At 41.2% G+C, this 15,620-nt stretch overlaps 1 protein-coding gene across 4 annotated transcripts in view; it reads right to left on the reverse strand.

Moving 5' to 3' along the window:
- Window positions 1-15,620, reverse strand: part of LMO3 (LIM domain only 3) — a 76,456-nt gene that overhangs the window by 15,931 nt on the left and 44,905 nt on the right. The window lies entirely within an intron of this gene.

The raw sequence follows: 15,620 nt of genomic DNA on the forward strand, positions 1-15,620 counted from the left end.
AACCCTTTACCATAGTTATAGCTATGATTATGTTATTCAGGTAGCACATTAAAGTAAATGAGGCTGTAAACTATATATAGCCACATCAGGAGTAGAGGTATAATATATTGTAAGAACAATTTGAAATGTCTGGTAAAAATGCCTAATATATTTTTAAAAAACAATTTTAAAAGATTTTTCTTTGTTAAAGATTTCTTGAAACTTTTCAAATGAGATCACTACAAAAAAAATCCTACATGTATGCATGCTTTTGTAACATACGAGGATTATAATGAAAAAGAAAAAAAATACTTTAGCTACACACACCAGCAATCTTTGAAACGAAGTTTTATTTAAACTACCTAATAGTTGTGATGGATTATTAAAAGTAATGCTCTGCCTTCGTATAGCAGTTAATGCTGTTTTTAACTATGAAGCAAACTAGATGAAAACGCCACATCTGCCAGTTCTCTTTTTTCCTCAACATCAGGCTGACAGCAGAAAAATATAATGGCTCTCAAGGGAAACACCAAATTAAAAGCAGTTCTAAACTAATGAATTCAAAGGTGCTCTGTATAAAATTCAGTTTGGTAACATAAAAATGAATGCACTTTTTTAATCACATCCTTCCATTTTACTGAATTTCACGAGTTACCAACAAACCTACTTAATTCCAATTCCTTATACCTTCTGCTTCCACTTAAGATGTACTTTTTGCATAAATACATGCATGTTTATTTTGAAGTTCTGAACCATTTGCCAATGATTGTCTGATGTGCTGGTTACCATTATTTGAAGAAGTTTTTTGAGATAACGAACACCACGGCTTAATCATCAGCGTTGTGCTACTCAGCTCCTGTTGGATTATTCAAACCCATGTCAACTTTGTTTCTGTTAACTGTTAAAATTTAGGATTAAAATTATATATACACAGTGCTTTTTAATCCATGTTCCCTTTCTAAACATTCTATTCCAGCCTTAGGCCCAGCTCTGCTACAGATTTCCTGGGTGGGCTTTACTCAAACCTCAGTTCCTCATCTGTAAAATAGGCCTAAAATCTACCTACTTCATAGGAATATTGTGAGGTTTAATACGTGTGAAGACTGTTGAGACAGTCTGACCAAGGGCCCAATTCTGCATTCCTTACACACCCACCTGGAGGTGAATGAGAGTTAGAGGTGTACAAGAAATGCAGATCAGGTTGCAAAAGATGCTATGTGTAAAGTATTATTATACTGAACTACCTATTAACAAGGAAGTTATGCTTTAAGTGTCCAATACAGCAAAGCACTTAAGCACACCCTTAACTTTAAGCACATAAATAGTCCCATTCCCCTGAGATCCAATTCAGTGGGAACAGGGCCGGTCCAACCCATTAGACGACATTTGAGGGGCAGCGACCGCAGCAGCTGGATCTTCGGCCGTCCCGGTTGTCGGCGGTATTTCGGGGGCGGGACCTTCCGCTACCTCTGTCGGGGGTGGTATTTCGGGGGCGAGATTTTCCGTCGCCTAGGGCGGCAAAAAAGCTGGCGGCGCTCCTGAGTGGGAACTCTCAAGACTTCAGTGGGACCACTCGCACATTTAAAGTTAAGCATATGCTTAACTATTTTGAAGGATTGGGGATTAAGTGCATGTGGTGTTACTATTTATAGACAAGTCTTTTTCGATATAAAACACTTGTGTAAGCCCAAGGTTCACTATAGTTTGCACACTGCAGTGCGATGAAACAATTCGGGACCATCATTTTGCATCCCTACCAATGGAAAAATCACTGGAATTCACTTTGTGTGGGTTTTATTGTACACTCCTCTGGCCTAACAACACCACTTGGAAGCTGCTTCACTTTTAAGCACCAGACCTATTTATAAATTTCAACTAAGCAGAGGAGAGGATGCCTCCTTTACAGTGAATTCTCCCCCTCACACACACACAAACAAACTCACGTGAGATTAATATTAGCTGCGGTTCATTTTGGATAAAGCTGTTTATATGAAGAACATAGGTCCCTCCGCCCCATAAATAAATAAATTAATAATAATAATAATAATAAAAAAAACCCACAATGCCATTTTGAAATGCTGGACATAGTTTTCCCCAATTTCAATTGCTCTCGTTCCCTGAGCATTTATCAGCTACCTGATTAGAATTTGTTTCCACACAAACCATTGATCATCAGCCTATTACTAGGCAAATGACAGTTAATTACCCACTACATTAACCACTGGGACCTGAGACCTGCTTCTGCTGCCATCAGTCAACATGATAAATGTGGCAAGTTCAGTAATGCATGGCCAGCCCTGAGCTGCCTGCTATAGTGTGAACAACCCTCAATCTCACTTCCAGGCCCAGGAAAATCTATGGCAATCTGCATAATTACAAGCTCTGGGTTAATAACAGACAAATGATTTGTTGCATCTAAACAAAGTCCTTGGAATGGGCCCGGTCTCCTGTGGCTGCCCAGGCTGCTGTTCTGCCACTGGTGTACTTTCCTGTACAATGCGCACAAAACAGATCTCTGATGCTATATCCTTCCAATCTGTTGCCCTCCAATTTATGGATTCTGCATATGTGATTTTTAATCATTAAAGAACTCTTGAAGCAATATTATCTTAATTATTCTCTGCTGTAACCAGGGAATTAGGCTTCAGATAAAATTTTCTTCTTCTGTGCACTTTCCCTGCCTCGCTGGAGGCTCCATCAGTTTTCATCTACACCTGGACTCTGAAATCCTAATGATGAATTATTGCCCCTTTTCCTAAGAGGGCGAACCTTACAAGGGAACGTTCTACTGAACTGTCAGCTCACAGACTGAGTGCGGAGATGCGGAAATCTGATCTAATTTACTGCAAAACGATGCATTTGTTAGACTTTCTCCTCAGTTTTGCCCAAGCATCAAGAGATCAGTCAACAGTCACCTTCGGGTACTCCTTTGTGTGAGAGCACGTACCAGACTCTCCAAATCATACCTTGTTGGGTTCCCCCCTCTCCCCCCCCAAAACTGGATACTGAAACAAGATTTTACTTTATGAATTCAGAATGTTACTGTTAAAAAGAAATGACTGTTTTCTAACAGTCTCCTTGTTCAAACTGATGCACGGAGAGACAGACTCCCAGGTCTGCTCTTGTTTATCCAAAGAATGTCATGTATTTATACTGCTGCTCCATTTTCACCCAACGCTCATGTTCTTCTTCTCGGCTGTTATTAGAATGGTTAAGACTCAGCAGCCTCTGGTGCTGGAACTAGTGGTACTGCCAGTATCAGTGGTACTGCCGCACCCTCTGGTTTGAAGTGGTTTCCATTATATACAGGGTTTACAGTTTGGTTCAATGGCTCTCAGCACCTCCATTATAAAACTTGTTCCAGCACCCCTGCTCCCTTCTATATTAAAAGGTAGTTACACTGTGTCCTGGCTATCCCTAGGGGACATGATGTTGGTCCTTACTGATATCCCTTAGACTAGAGAATTTATTAGACAAGCCTAGCTTTTCTCTAGAACTTTTGAGCCATCCTCTCAAACTGTGTTTAAACTATATTTTAAGAAATTAAGTACAAGTGTTGTAGCAATCAATGACTGCAAGCAAACAAATATTCATTTACAAAATACTGGAAGGATGTAGAGCATGGTGCTCAAAAAACAAATGAAAGCCCAACACGCATCACCACCACAAAAACAAACCCATAAGAAACAACATAATTATGTATCATACTATTGATTCTCCTTTGGTGGATTTCCTGAATAGAAACCTGAAGGTTAAGTACAGTGTTTAATTTGTAATGAAAGAGGTGCCAGGGCTCAGCCCCGCCACAAATTAAACACTGATGCACCCCTATCCCACACATTCCATACATCCAGCCCTGCCTAGCCCCCATGCCTCCATTCCACACACACTCTCTGACCTGCCTATGCCTATACACCCCCCCAGTCTACATCCCATCCCAAACATACCCCCACGCCCTGTGTGATTGTCCTAGGGGGGCTGGTGCTTTGGTTTCCAAATGGGGCAGGGGACATGGAACAGCAGTGCGCTGCCACCCCCCATCCCCCCAGCCCCATTGCTCTCTCAATGCTGGGAGGGGTGTTAATTTTCCTTCCTGCCCGATCCATTGCTCCTGTACAAAGGGGTTGCGGGCCCTGCCATCTGAACCTGGATCGCTCTCCTCTCGGGCTGGATTGGGGCACCTGTCAGGGAGGAATCCCTTAAGGGGGGAAGAGCACCTCACCCCTCACGCAAGGGGGTCCAGGATTGGGCCCTGCTCTCACCTTCTCCCAGTGCGGGTCCCCTGCGAGGGTGTGGGCAAGGCAGTGGTGCTGGAAGCTGTGGGCGAGGCGGCTGCAGCCCCAGTGCAGAAAGGATGCTCTGTGGCCAGCATGAGTCTCCTGCTGCCTGCGCTGGGATTGGTAACTGACGTGGCAAGCCCAAAGGTCCCAGGTAAGCCCTGGCACACATTAAGCACTGCCCAGAGGTGCCGGGTCTATGACCTGCAAGCCTAGAGGTGCCACCCCAGCACAAATTAAGCACTGGTTACCTCAGAGTTATGAACACCAAAGTTACTGACAGGTAAACCACACACCTCATTTGGAACTGGAAGTATGCAATCAGGTAGCAGCAGAGACAAAAAAATAAAATAAAAAAAGAGAGAGAGAGAAGCAAATACAGTACAGGACTATGTTAAACATAAACTACTAAAAAAACAGGAAAAGTTTTTTTAAAAGATTTGACAAGGAAACTGTTTCTGTGCTTGTTTCATTTAAATTAAGATGGTTAAAAGCAGCATTTTTCTTCTGCATAGTAAAGTTTCAAAGCTGTACTAACTCGATGTTCAGTTGTAAACTTTTGAAAAAACAACCATAATGTTTTGTTCAGAATTCTGAACATTTCAGAGTTATGAACAACCTCCATTCCCAAGGTGTTTGTAAATCTGAGGTTCTACTGTAATTACACTGAATTTCACCACATTTCTAACTTAACTTGCATGTTAACTGTATTAAATTTCCCTCATCATCAGGTAAATTACTTCCATGTATCCTAGGATTTGTAAGAGGAAGTGAGGTCTGTGATATTAGCACAGTGCTGGTTGCCAGAAACTGAGTTTTAAGCTTGGATCTGCCACTAACCCATTGAATGACCTTGGACAACTCACTTAAACTGTCTCAATTTATCCATATATTAAATGGAGACAGGACCTAATCCTCAGATTACATTATCTCCATAGAGGAGTTGTTTGAACAAACTTTGAGAGAGAATACTTGGCACATTTAAAACACTTTCTTATTCTACTGTGCAGAGAGTGGGGAAACAGTACACCCCAAAATGTTAAATTTTACCATACGCTGACTGAAATCAATGATCAACCACTCTCCTTGTATGCATGTGTCCAGCTCATTGACTTCAACAGAAGCTTCATATATGTAACTAAAAGCAGAATTTGGCCTTTGGCAAATATGTAATCAGTACAATATACTCTGTAGGAAAGCAAAAAAAAAAAAAAAAAATCATGTAAAAGAGCCTAAAAATTAATTTATCTACCTCTCATAATCTAAGGCTCTAGATTAAAAACATGGAAAAGATTTTTTTTTTTTTTTTAAAGAACATGTTATTTTAATATGATGAGGATGGTTTAAGGCAGTGCTTCTCAAGCTATCTGATGTGGGGGACCGGCAATTTTTTTTCCCAATGTGCCAGGGACCGGTGCCATATTATTATCCTATTCGGCGCTCTTATGAGGAAACTCACTGCGGACCAGCAGCCGATGGCTCGCGGACCGGCACCGGTCCGCAGACCACCACTTTGAGAAGCACTGGTTTAAGGGATTAAGGGGAGCTTTTCAAAGTGTCCGACAGGATTTAGGAGCACAAGCCCCATTGATTTTCAATTGTGCTCCTAAACCCCTTAGGCAATTTTGAAAATTTCCCAAAGTAAATTTTTACAGAAATTGAAGCAAGTAGATTTGCCATGTTTTTACAAGGGGTGCAAAGTATTTCACTCCATCCATCCTCAGCTTCCTGGTACAGTTGTATAAGTGGTCACTATAAAATGAAAAGTACTTTTAGCAAAGGGAAAAAAGAAAACTGCTCCATGTTTTCACTGAAGTTAAGCCATGCATCATCCCTGGAGGTGAAGGAGACAGAGTTCAAATTCAGCTTGCTTATTCGCATACTGCCTGATTCAGCACCCACTGAAGCCAATGGAAAGACTCCCTGTGACCTGAACTGAATTGAGCTCTTAGATTTGAGCTGAACTTTACCCTAGTGATCAGTAATGGCTGTGAAAACAGGGAGACCTTGGGAAAAAAAGGAAAGGGGGGAGCATTGGTGGAAGAATAGAAAGGGAAATAATGAAAACCTCTTGACAGTAGGTGAAAATTACCAGTTTTCAGACCCTTCCAGATTTATTTCTATCTGTGCCTATACTTACACTGACAAAACCAAGGCATTGTTCGCCGGGGGGGGGAGGGGGGGGGGAAGGGGGGGGAGGATATAGGAAGGGGTGGTGCTATCCAGTTGCAAAATGGGTACATCAGCAAGATTACCACAGTTATAGACACATATGCAGTCTTAGGGCCAGATTTTGAAAAAAGAGAGTCTAGCATCATAAACAGGGCCAGATTTTCATTAATGCTTAGCTCCAATTTAGGCACTAAAGTAGGTGGCTAGATTGTCAGAAGAACTCAGCATGTTGGGTACTAAATTCTTTTGAAAAATCTGCCCTTAAGAGGCCTAGTCGAAGATGGTGGATGCTAAGTACCTTTTGAAATCCCTGGCCACAATTTTGGGTGTGGAGCATTTGAAAAATCTGTCCCTTATATCGTAAGTGGGATGAAAGAGTGCCAAAACTATGGTCCTGAACCGTGCCACAGGTCTACTAAAATCCAAGGCTGTATCACTGTTTGCCTTGTTAAAAATGCTGTTTTAAAAGTGGGCAGTTCTAGCTACACTGCATGATTTAGCTGTGTTTTAAACTTAATGGAGGAGCTACAATAGGTAACTGAATCTCTCCCACCCCAACACCTTTTATTTTACTTTTTAACAAGCCCAGGCATACAGTACATGGGACTCGGCCTTAGAATTGTGTTAATTTCCACAAAACAATCTGTTATGAGTTGGAAGGCTTAGGGGTTTGGTTTCAGACTCAAAGCTAAGCTTAAGTTGCAGTGCATCTCAGGATCAGTCCCATGGTTCGTGACTTTTTTTTTTTTTTTTTAAAGTGAACCTGGGATGATTTATGGCTGCATTTCAAAGCCACAGAAAAGTTGTTGGTGAAGGATGGTTATAGCCTCATAGCAGAGTCACTGTGTTTTTTTGTTTAGTCTGTTGAGTTTGGCCCTGATCTTTTGACACTATGTACATGAATTATCTGTTTTGGCTTCAGTGGCACTATTCCTGAGCCTAAAATTAAGTATATGCATAGGTATTTGCAGGATGGTTTGTAACCTGAACCTCAGAAGATGTGAGTTTTAAGCTGAAACTGCTCTGTTTCACATACTTCCAAAACACACTAATACTGTATTTTGGGCAGCAAATGAAGTGACGATAAGCAGGCCAAGTAAAAAATAACGCCTAAATTAAACTCCAATATTTAAAACATTCTTTCTTGCCCCACTTCTGTACTGCGCACAGCGTGGCACCCGAGTACCTAATTCAGTGTAAAAAAAGCCATTTTTTAAAATGAACACCACAGATGCACAGCACAGGGTAGATCAATGTGTGGGGAGAATAAGTGTTTGTCTACACTTGAAATGCTATAGCGGCACAGCTGCTGTAGCACTTCAGTGTAGACACTCACTACAGTGACAGGAGGGGTTCTCCCCGTCGGTGTAGGTAATCCACCTCCCTGAGAAGTGGTAGCTAAGGGCATGTCTACACTTACAGAGTTTGTGTGTTGTAAGTTTCACTGGTGATAGGGAAACAGTGAAAGAAAAGTGCTGGTTTGTGTACCCACTTAATTCCTCAGGCATCAGAGAGTGTTTACACTAGCACAGGGGTCGGCAACCTTTCAGAAGTGGTGTGCCGAGTCTTCATTTATTCACTCTAATTTAAGGTTTCGCGTGCCAGTAATATATTTTAACGTTTTTAGAAGGTCTCTTTCTATAAGTCTATAATATATAACTAAATTATTATTGTATGTAAAGTAAATAAGGTTTTTAAAATGTTTAAAAAGCTTAATTTAAAATTAAATTAAAATGCAGAGCCCCCTGGACTGGTGGCCAGGACCCGGGCAGTGAGTGCCACTGAAAATCAGCTCGCGTGCTGCCTTTGGCACGTGTGCCATAGGTTGCCTACCCCTGCACTAGCAGCACTTCCATCACGGATGAGAGCAGCACTGTAGTGCAGTTCTCTCGATAGGTCTTGGGGGGGGGGTGAGCGGAAGGCATTCTGGGTCCCTGCTCAGTGCTCCGTGCTGCCCTGCTTCATGTCTCAGGAGCCCCATTACTTCCTTGTTTCTTCCGTGGCATTTTTTTTTTAAACCTCTTGCTGTCTGGCTGCTTTCCCCGCCACTTCTACAAACAAAGGGAAAGGGAGCTTCAAACTTCCCGGGGCTTACAGAGGGAGAGGCGGACTTCCGTGCATCAGAGCAGCAGAGATGCTGGCCAGAGTGGTTGCTTTTGGAACTGTGGGAGAGGCCAAAAGGTGTTTACACTGCTAGAACATGTCTTCACTTTCACAGCAGCGCAAAAAGAACCGCAGTAAGAGCTGTATGCCTCTCGTGAAGGTGATTTTCTTTTTGTAGTGAAACTTCTGAGTTTCACCACAAAAAGTCATTAACAAGTGTAGACGCTCTTGTGATTTTAGCGCAAAAAAAGGGACTTTTTACGCTTTAAATGGTAAGTGTAGACATACCCTCAGTCAACAGAAGAGTTCTTCCGTCCACCTAGCACTGTCTACACTGGGGGTTAGGTCAGCTTCACTAAATCACTCAGGGATTTTTCACACCCCTAAGCAACGTAGCTGGGTCAACTTAACTTTTGTGTGCAGACCTGGCCTGAGTGCCAGTGCACTCTCTATGAACTATCCCTGTAGAATTTCAGAAAACCTAGTCCATCCTTTTGCCATACCAACTGCATGTGATAGTTCTCTATATAAGGCCTTGTCTACACTTAAAATTTATACCAGCATAGAAATGTCAGTCAGAGGTGTGATACAACCATTTCCTTGATGGACTCAGCTATGCTGACAACAACCCCAGTATGGGCGCAGCTAGGCGGACAGAAGAGTGCTTCGGTTGATGTAGCTAGCATTGTTTGGGGAGGTGGTGTTCCTACAACAGCAGAAAAACTCCTGTCTGCGTAGGCTGAGTCTGCATGAGGGGGCTCTGTAGCGTAGACATAGCCTACGATTAGCAAGGATGAATTCTGGTTTTTCAAAACCCTTGAAACAATGCATCCATGATATACTGTAGATTTTTAACTACATTCTTTATAATCAGACCCCATGTATCTCATGGCACTTGCTGCAGAAATGTGCTCCAAAAACTAGCTGTATCTACACTATAGGCGCTAGTGATTTAGCTATAGAGCAGTAGCTATGTTTCTCTAAAGCCTGTAGTATAGGCACAGACTACACGGACAGAAGGGATTTTTCCATAGCTGTTGGAGCTCCAGCTGTGCCCGAGATACAGTAGTTTGGTTGGCTGAAGCATTCTTCCATCGACCTAACTGCATCTAAGGGGTTAGGTTGGTATAGCTACTGTGTTGAGAGGGGAGGATTTTTCACACCCAAGCACTGTAGCTACACCAATGTTTTAAGTATAGACTAGGCCTCAAGCTTTCATTTTAGCAAGTATTTCTAGCCTTCATCTTTGCAAAGCCTTAAAAACATGATGGAGTATAACTGATGCCCTACCATCTTCCTGAGTTTGTGGACAGTAATGACACACAGCTTGGAGGTGTGAACGATGCCATTTGTCTCAATGGAGTGTTAATTCTCAAACCGAAATAAAACAACGTAAATGTCTAATACTTAACTGTTTTGCTACTGATCATGTTAGGAGAAACACCCAACTAATGTGCGTATGCCAAAATCACTCAGGTACCAAAAGTCCCTACTGGATCCTACTCAGCTGCTATGATTTTCATCTTAAATTAAACACATGCTTTAGATTCTAGCCTAATTTACTGTGGTCTCTGAAAAATTTACTGTTAGTTGTTTTTTAAAATCCTGATACATGCTCATCTCTAAACGCATTTAGTTAGGCCATGTCTACACTAGTGAGCTTAAAGTGGCACAGCTGTACTGATGCAGCTGCGCTGCTGTAAGATTGCTCACGTAGCCGCTCTATGCTGACAGGAGAGAGCTCCTCAACAAGTGGCGGTCGCTCTCCCACCAACACAGTGCTATGCACACTACCACTTATGCTAGTGAAGTTTATGTTGCTCAGGGGGTGTTTGTTTTGTTGGCATAGGTGGTAGTGTAGACATGGCCTCAGTTTAGGGTGACCAGACAGCAAGTGTGAAAAATCGGGATGGGGTGGGGAGTAATAGGAGCCTATATAAGAAAAAGACCCAAAAATCAGGACTGTCCCTATAAAATCGGGACATCTGGTCACCCTATCTCAGTTAAAAAACAAAGAAGATAGTATTGCGTATGCGCAGTGGTGCATGCACTGATATTTTGGAAATAAAGCCAAGTTAAAAACAACCTCCCAAAGTATTTGGGGATCTGTTTTGCTCCACCATTCATGCATCATGACATGCTTAAACTTCTATCGGTAAAGTCAATATTAACATTACAACTATTCTCACATAGGCCCCATGTAAACCTCATCTTTCTACATATGCTTTACTCTTAATCATACATATAAATCCATCTACATGCACAGACTGAATCTCGCAATTTGGAGATATTCAACAGATATATTTCTACTGTCAAACTATAGAGTAATCTAAAAACATGTACCAGTTATCTTAGTATTTGAAATGGGCCTGGGATGCTAAGCTAAATTCTGGAACCATACTTCCCAAACCTGAGAGGTGTTTTAGATCCAGGCCCATATCTCTGCATTATACAGTTATCCATGCACTATATCATTAATTATTATGTGTTAATAATGTATCCAACTTTATAGGCCATATTGAGGGCTGCAATTCAAATGACAAAAGTCAATGGCAACGGAGAAGTTCCCTTCTCCCACCATCCAGCATCATTTGGAGGTGCAAGAAATGAGGTTAGTCAGAGGCAGAGGAACACTACTCTATTTTCAGCAACGCAAGGGTCACAGTGGTACTATAGGCTATAATTGTAGTGACAGCTAGGTTTAACACTCAGTGAATGCAGCATATTCTATTTGCCTGCTTGTAAAACCTTCATATGCATTATCTGAAACCCTCACAAAGATTAATGTATGTAGCCTGAAAACACTCTATGAGGTAGGACAGTACTATTATCCCCAATTTACAAAGGGGGAACAAAGGCACAGAGATATTAAAAGACTTCCCCAGGTCACACAGGATTTCCATGGCAGAGTCAGGAACTGAGTCTGGGTCCCAGGCCAGTGCTTGAACCAAAAGACTACCTCTTTGCCTTGGGGACAGGAAAGAGGAGGAAATCAAGGACCATTCTAAGTGCCTCAAGAGTAGGTAACCTGCATTTAAATCGCCCCTGCTCCCTATCTCCTACCTGCTCACTCATCCCAAAGAGTGAATTCCACTCAGTGCCTATAAAAAGGCTTGACTTCCTTTTGTAAGAGGGCATCCTCCTTTCAAGCTCATTAGTGTTAGGTGCCTTCAATACCCAATGCACCCGAGAATCTCCAGTACCAGCTGGAGTGCTGCTTCAAAGTACAAAATATTTTGGGGTGCATTTCAGACTCACCAGGCACACAGCTGAATAGAAGCAGGCATGTCTTTCAGGCCAAAGACTGAAGGAGGGAGGTAGGAAGAGAAGGAAGGAACTGGATGGACAGAAACCTCATAGCTAGGGTAGTTCACAGTTGGCCAGGCCCTTACTGGCTTAATTGGCGATAGCAATTCCATTGTTTTTCAGGCAACTAGGTGTGAAGCCCTAAGTGGTGCCTATTAAGCTTGCCCCTGGGAGTGCAGGAGGGACTGAAATTAAAATAAATATAGATAATTAGCTGCCTAACTTGAGGAATGTAATATATAGCTATTTTTTATTTTCCCCAGAAGGTGACAGAGAATATAGAATCTCTGGCTAAGAAATCCACACACAGACTGTCAGGTAAACATACCTTGACATGGAGTTGGAGAGTGAGTTAATAGTTATACGAGATCGTATAATAGAGTCTATAGCTATTTCACTGGTGACTGTGAACAATGTAGCTACAGTGTCTCTCTCCCTTGGTGTAACAGCAAAGACGGCTGCTAGACTCTGAAAATAAATTATGCCATGCTTTATTAAATGGTAAACAGCTGTTCCAGCCACAATACAGCACATGCTAATTGAAGAATGCCTTAAGCAGTCCTGTAATAAAAAGCTTTTTAAGAGTTGGAGGGGGGGAAAAAAGTCTAGTGCCATGACAGACTTACTATTATAGGCTCCCTTACTTAAAATTCAACACATGGGTCATTCAAGGTGAGAAGTATACTCTGAAAGAGGAACTACAGTAATGAACATTTAAGAATCATTAGCAGGCTCTTTCATGCCATGGTGCTGTAGGCAAAGACATGCTTAGGTAGGAAGTGGCAGTGCAGCCACAAGCTTCTCATCAGGTTTCCATGTCTTGTTTTGCTTGGAAATATGTATACATGAATGCAAAAGCTGCAGGGATAAATTACTCCCAGCCCATAACCATCACCGTTCATGGAGAGCTTGTGAGAGAATCTGAGCTACTGCATTCAGGAAAGAAGGAAAGGCACAAAAGGGGGAAACATAATAGGAGATAGGCGCTATTGGGACAACTAAGGCCCTGATCCTGCTAATGCGTCCACATGGGTGGATCTATGTACCAGTGCAGAGCCCCTGCAATGTCAGTGGGGCTTAGGGTGACCAGATGAGAGGAAGAAAATATTGGGACACATTGGTTGGAGGGGAGGCCGCTGGCGGAGGGGAAAAAAAAAAAGCCGAGTGCTGCCGGCGGAGCAAAAAAAACCTGCCGGCAGAGCGAAATGTCAGGACAAAGATCGGTCGGGACGCGGGACAAACACCTAAATATCGGGACGGTCATCTGGTCACCCTAGTGGGGCTCTGCAGGTGAACAGGAGGCAGTTTCAGGATCAGAGACAAAAACTCTTGTTCCTATTGTGGCAGTAGTTGCTTCCGACATGTAGATATAATTGTGCTTTGTACTAAAACAGTCATGATGAGCAGCAATGAAATTCTGGAAAAAGGAAAGTGTTTAAAGCAGGGGGCTAAGAGATCAGTATTTTCTGGGCTTCTATTCCTGGTCTCTGCAGTAACTTGCTGTGTGACGTGGAGCAAATCACATCCTCTTTGAACCTCAATTTACCCATCTGTGAATGGGGTTTTACTTACCCACATTATAGGGTCGCTGAGAAGTTCAGTTTGTAAAAGTCCTTTAAAAGCTATGAATGATATATACTATGAAAATGACAGTTATGATATTATTTTGAGCAGCTTCACATTGATATAAACATTTGTCCAAGAATGAAATTATTTCAGGGACATAGTATTTTATTTCAGGGATATAGTATTAGGAATACAAATCATCTGCTTTACAGAAAACTGCTTGCAGAGTTAGACTAGGGTTCTGTGTGCATGTGTATATAACAATAGGAAAACATTCTTGCAGGAGAAATAAAAATAGATTTAAGGCAGCAGGAAAAAGAGCCATGTGTTCATTGCTGTACGATATAATTAAATTTATTATAATTTGAAATCCTCCCCCTCCCTCTCCTCCCCCCCGCCCCAAATGCACTGTCCCAAAAATATTTTAAGGCAAGAGCTACATGATGAGCAAGGGGAGATTTTAAAGTCTTTTTAAAATAATGTTTGCTATAAAAGAAACATTTAGAAATTAAGAAAAGAAAGGGGAATCAAACCATCAGACAAAATACATGTAATTCACTTTGTTCATAAAAATCTAACAATGTGCTTGAAAATTCATGAAGTAAAGCAATTTCTTAATAGAAATTTCCTATAGAAACGGAATTGGGTTACATTTGCCTTCACTGGACTATGTGTGCATTTCCTTTATAAATAAAAGCCGCAGTATCCAAGGTATTTCCTTTGTTGTGTCACCTTTAGGACTTACTATTTGAAGTATTCCACTGAAACAGCTATGCTAGGTGTAGTGTTTAGAATTTTAAGTAAAACCTTAAACAGTTACAAATCAAAGCATCAAGCTATTTTGAAGAAGTGCATACAGTATATTTACAGATACTGCATGCATTTGCAGTGTATAGATCTATATATCAGCAACGTGTATACACAAAACCTGATTACAGCTTTGGCGTAAAATTATTCCAAGAATGAAAGTAAAATATAAACATTAGAGAAAGGCAATTTAAAAAAAATAATCAAAAGATGAGTATTCACACTGTTCACAGTTGGTTCTAGAAACATGCTTTCAAAATATTACTCAGATTAAGATACACATTTGCCTGATATTTTTCTACCATTGACCCAATTATTTCAATAAAAAGTTGCACTGAAAATAGGACAGACCTGTGAATTAAAAAAAAAAATCTAAGTAACCCAGCCTCTTTCTTCATTGATCTAATAAGCGGTTTAGGCTTTATGATGGTTGGCATTTTCCAGACAATTCAGAGTTTACAATGTTTTTTAACTATATTTTTTCCCCCCATTGTGCATAGACTGTTTGAGGAAATCCTGTACAAAAAACCCCACCCAAATCTGTAATTAATTTCTCTGCAAAATGCTACTTTTTAATTAAACCAGCCTGATCATGAATGGAGGATAATGCTAGAAGCATTATAAATAGCGTAAAGTTAGGAGGAGAGCAAAATTTCAAACAATGGGCAGGTTAATACAACTGCATACATTAGAAACATCTCAATTATTGCATCCATAAAGGCAGAACCTAAAAAGCAGCATTTCATAAGAAAGTGTCATGTTGACATATATTGCTCATTAAAAAAGGTGCCGTTTGAATGTGGGTTACTGTTCTTCATATGCATGAATATTGGTAACACACGGTGGGAAAGGAAAGCCCTCGAGATTTCATGTAGTTTGAATATTTAATGTAACAACAGTTTGCTCCCTAATAAAGAGAGCCAAGAACATTTGGGAGCATAGAACATATATTTGCCTTTTTTTTTTTTTTTACACTTAACGTAACTGTGTATCAGTGTTTTGTATACAAATCTCAGTGTGCTGTTAAAATAATAGTGACCACAGATAATAGCTGCTATTTAACGCAAGCCACATGCACTGTAAGTTTCATCCCCACCCAGAAAATACTGACTAGTATATATATTTATATACCTATTCACATACACTAACCTACTAGTTATCTCTGCTTACACTAAGGCTGTCAGGAAACTGTCAGCTGTAAAGGCGATAAGGTGGGCAGTTTAAAGAAGATACTGAAGCCTTAAGCTTCTTAATGTGCCAAGAATCAATCCCATGAAAGCAAACAACTTGAAAAAGGGTTATATGCGTTTAGGAAATCTGTGAGCTCCCCTTGCTTTTGCCAGAGCTGGAGCTAGCGCTAGAGTTTTCTCACCCTAACGACCCCTGAAGCAGCCCGGAGGGATTGTGAAA

Source organism: Terrapene carolina, unplaced genomic scaffold (assembly GCF_002925995.2).
Source record: "Terrapene carolina triunguis isolate 2854851 unplaced genomic scaffold, T_m_triunguis-2.0 Scaffold112, whole genome shotgun sequence".
Lineage (NCBI taxonomy): Eukaryota > Metazoa > Chordata > Testudines > Emydidae > Terrapene > Terrapene triunguis.